The sequence below is a fragment of the Petaurus breviceps genome, unplaced genomic scaffold (genome assembly GCF_028583685.1).
Source record: "Petaurus breviceps papuanus isolate PSGF00001 unplaced genomic scaffold, PetGlider_PUasm1.0 220, whole genome shotgun sequence".
NCBI classification, from domain to species: Eukaryota; Metazoa; Chordata; class Mammalia; order Diprotodontia; family Petauridae; genus Petaurus; species Petaurus breviceps.
The window spans coordinates 5,275,220-5,279,775 of record NW_027185876.1 but is presented as its reverse complement, the minus strand read 5'-3'; the positions used below and the strand labels follow the sequence as shown (position 1 = coordinate 5,279,775).

The 4,556-nt window shown below is 42.6% G+C and overlaps 1 protein-coding gene across 2 annotated transcripts in view; it reads right to left on the bottom strand.

The window, feature by feature from the left end:
• Nucleotides 1-4,556, bottom strand: part of LPAR3 (lysophosphatidic acid receptor 3) — a 137,599-nt gene that overhangs the window by 93,253 nt on the left and 39,790 nt on the right. The window lies entirely within an intron of this gene.

The following is a 4,556-nucleotide window of genomic DNA, read 5'->3' as shown; positions in this document are numbered from 1 at the left end:
GGAGAGGAGAGGAGAGGAGAGGAGAAATCAGATTTTATTTCCATTCATTAATTGGCAAAAAGTGGTAACTGGCAAAAAGTGGTTTTTTTGTTGGTAGTTTTGGGCTTTTTTTTAATTCATTCAGTTTTCCTTAATATTTATGTGCTTACATAATGCTTTAAGGTTTAAAAAATACTTTTTGGGGGTGGCTGGGTGGTTCAGTGAAAAGAGCACTGGCCCTGGAGTCAGGAGGACCTGAGTTTAAATCCGGCCTTACATACGTAAGACTTACTAGCCATGTGACCTTGGGTAAGTCACTTAACCCCAATTGCCCTCCAAAAGCAAAAAAAAGAAAAAGAAACTTTTTTGTACGTTATCTCATGTATACTCACAGCAACTCTCTGAGATAGGTCAAAGCATTCTTACCCACTTTTTTTATGGACTAGGGGCCTGAAGCTCATTGTGAGGTTCAATGACTTGCCTATGATCATACAGGGATGAAGCCTCAGAGATGGGATCTGGACTCACAACTTCCTAGTTCAAGACCCTGCAAAGCATCCAACATCTTGGAAGCCTTCTTTGGCACAGAAGTGGCTATAGGCTCTTGGAGGGTAGACCGGAGAAGTAGCAGCTCCCATGAGGCCTAACAAGCCTGGAAAGACACCAACTATGGACCCAGCCATGGATTCTCCACTGGCAAAGGCAACCATCCAATAATCCCCATTTATTTAATGCTTTACTTGTATTATTTCATTTGACCCATTCAACAACTCTCTGAGGCAGGTACTACCAGCCCCATTCTACGCATGAGGAAAATGAGGCTTAGGGGTTAAGTAAGTTCTCAATGGTTCACATGCCACCTTGGGGGAAAGATCTAAACTCAGAACATCCCAACTGTCAGCCCAGTACTCACCCCATCTACTACACCAAGTTGCTTGTCATAGGAAGAGCTTATATATATATATGTATGTATGAATTCAAGGTTCACAAAGTGTTTCATATGCAAGTTTCGTGGTCAGTGAACCTCCACTTACTAAGCCCTGGAGATACAAAGAAATGCAAAAAACACATCTGGCTCTTCATTTCTTAAATATAACGTGCCAACAACTGTGTGCAAACAAGATCAAGACAAGGTTAATGTGGATGGTCTGAAATGGGAAGCACTGAAGAGGAAAGATTCCTCATAGAAGGTAGGATGACTTGAAGGAAGTCAGGAGTGGGAGATGAGGATGGGGGATGAATATTCCAGGCACAGGGGTGGGAGATGGTTTCTGAGCTCAGAAACCATCTAGACTGACCCCCTCATCTCAGCAATGAAAAAACTGAGGCCCAAAGGGAGCTAAGTGACTTGTTTGTGGGGTGATAGGGGGAGTAAATATCAAGAGGTGAGATATGAACCCAAGACTCTTGACTCCCAAGCCAGTTCTCTTTCTACTGAACTACACTGTCTCCATTGGATCACCATTGGCTCCTTAAATGAGATAGTCATGGCAATTTGGGAAGACCTTCAACCAAGTCATGAAGTAGGTCATGATTTAAATCTGTGGAAAGAGACCTTGGGGTTAATGAAACCAGGGATTTCTGGAATATTTTGTTTCCTTAACCCCAAGGGATTCAAACTAATTCAACAAGTGTTCATTACTGAACAACTGCTATGGAAGACTGAGAACTCTAAGGAATAGACCTCCAGAAATCATGCCCCATGTCCCGGGAAAGTTATTTCACTCCATTTTGATGCATAACTCTGGGTTTAAGTTGCCTTAATTGAGGAGTAAGTATAAGCTCTCCTAGCCCACCACATCTAACCAGTCCTATACCAGACTTAGCACTTAACACAGTGCCTGGAATACAGTAAGCATTCAACAAATATTTATGGACTGACTGCCCATGCTTCACATCCCATTCAGTCATCTACCCAGACCATCTTGTCATCTGCCCAGTTGTTGCATAGCATGACCCATCATAATAGCTAACACTAAAACACTCTAACAACTGCAAAGCACTTTACAAATCTTAACTCACCACCACCTTGCTCTGGGCCCAGTAAACAAATCAATTGATTTCCCTATAGTTCAATCTCTGCAAAAATTGGAGTTCTTAACCTGGAGTCCATGAAATTAAAAAAAAAATTGGTAAATATTTCTCAATATAATTTAATTCCTTTGTGGTGCTCTGTATTTTATTTTATGCATTTTTTTTCAAGACTGATTTCTCTATCTCACCCAGTAATCACAGACAGGCAGATTCTACTACTGATCTGCTCTATGTCTAACTGGGACAGAGTCATCCCTCCTTACTTGGCCTATTGGCCCTCCCAATTCCAGGGGCTTGCCATATTGGTGCTAGACTTAGTGCAGATACCCAATCACCTTTAACCCTACTAAAACACAGAACTCCCAAGCTTAAGCAATCCATCAGCCTCAGCCTTCCCAAATTGCAGGTTTGCACCATCATGTCCAATTTTGTCATAAGGTATTCTGAGAAAGAGTCCACATCAAACTGACAAAGGGATCCAGGATATAAAAAAAGGCAAAGAAGCACTACTCTTAACTAAAAATCTCTCTCTTGGCCACCACTCCATTAGACGTATTGTCTTCCTCACAGCAATGGAAGTTTAATGAGGTCAGGGACATCTCTCGCCCTTAGCACACTGCCTGGCACATAGTAACACTCCAAGTTTTAACATTCATTCATTCATTCATTCACTCATTCATTCCCCCGTGCATGCATGCAGGAAGGTACCTTAATAGGGCTGGTACTGATTCTGGTACAAGTGATGGGTTTGCCAGCACATTCTACTCCACACATCCTCCTCCTCCCAGTTTTGAAAAAGAAGGAGATGTTTTTCTCTCCACATAATTTTTCTGAAAATAATTTCCCCCATGGCAAGCTGCCATTATAAACAGCCACAGGTAAATAGTGATTGGAAGTGACTCTTTTGTGCTTTGTTGCTTTTTTGAAAAAAAGACCACACCACAATTGAGTTTAGTGTTCCTGCGGGCTTGAGTCAATGCTGAAAATAATGGTCCTGTCTTCTGGAGAGGAAAATTGTTCTCCAAAATGCCCCACCTGTGGGGGGAAGCAACTACTCTGATCGACCCTTGAGGCTGGGAAGGACACAGCTCACTGCTCCTTTGGAGACTAATAGACTGCAGAGGGTGGCAGCAGCGTATGGTCGAAAGAAGACTGACCTGGGAGCCGAGATATCAGAATTACAGTCCCAGCAAGTCTCACTTCCCTAGGCCTCAGTTTCCCCATCTGCAAAATGAGGGAGGTGGACTATATGACCTCTAAGGTCCCTTCCAGCTCAATACCAATGACCTTATCATTGGTTCCCACCTATATAAAAGACTCCAAGAGGCGGGCAATACGGTTTAGTGGAGAGGATGCTGACCTTGGAATTAGGAAGACTGACTCAGATCCTGCCTTTTTCACTACACTGAGTGTAAAATCACAGGAATACAGTAAGCATTACTTAAACCTGAGTTGCAATTGTCTTAGTTTCCTGAACTGCCAAATGAGGGTTGAAGAGACAGTCTGCAAAACTGCTTCAGCTCTAAATCTATGAGTATAAGATCCATGTGACTGTGGGCAAGTCACTTAACCCAACCCCTTTGAGCCTTGGTTTCATCATCACAGAACAGATAATAATGCCCTAGTATCTAGCCAGAGAGGCATCATGGATGAAGGGAAATGCCTCTTGGTGGCAGAAAGACTTCTACCTATTACCTCTGACAGATAATGTCCCATGGCCATTATCTGTCAGATATCAAGTCTCTTAACTGAGAAATGCCTCCGGGTAATTCTCAGACAGTGATTTACATTTGGGTTGTTGACCAACTAGGGAGACTTCCATATCCTGATGAAGTCACCTCCCAAGGCTAGTAGGAGGCCCCAAGAGATTAGCACATGTGGCAAGAAATAACACAGTTTGAAAGTTATATAAATGTCATTTATCATTAAAGCATAAGTGAAAGACATTTCCCAAGATAAAGAGAAAGGTAATCAATTACCAGGTGACCAGATAAAGTTAGCATCCCAGGAACACTGAATGTAGGCTCAAGTCAATAAAGTAGAAAGATTCTAATGTGAAAGAAACAATCTCCTTATTCCCCATGAGTCCAGGGAGGAGAACTAAGCCCAAAGAGTGAAAGTGACAGGAAGGCAGATTTCACTGAGAAACAAGGGGGAATTTCTGAGCATTCATTGGTATGCAAAAGTATCAGGGGCTGCCTTGGGAATTAGAAAGCAACCCATGCCTAGAAGTGGTCAAGCAGAAGCTAGAAGTTGGACAAGGGATTCATGAACTGGTCATGAGCTTGAATTAGATGCTATTGAAGTCAGTTCCAGCTCTTAGTATTCTATACTGGCCTTCAGATTTCCAGAATGACCTACAGCCTAGGAAAGTTGATTCCATCAGAAGAAGGAAGTCATAATTAAAGTTAGACATCTGTACAAAGATGAGTTACCAGCATTGTGACCTTGTGTTCTGGATTTTCTCAGAGGGACAGGGGAAAAGGAAAGAGGAGGAGAAGGAGGAGGAGAAAGAAGAGGAAGACGAAGAGGAGGAGGAAGAG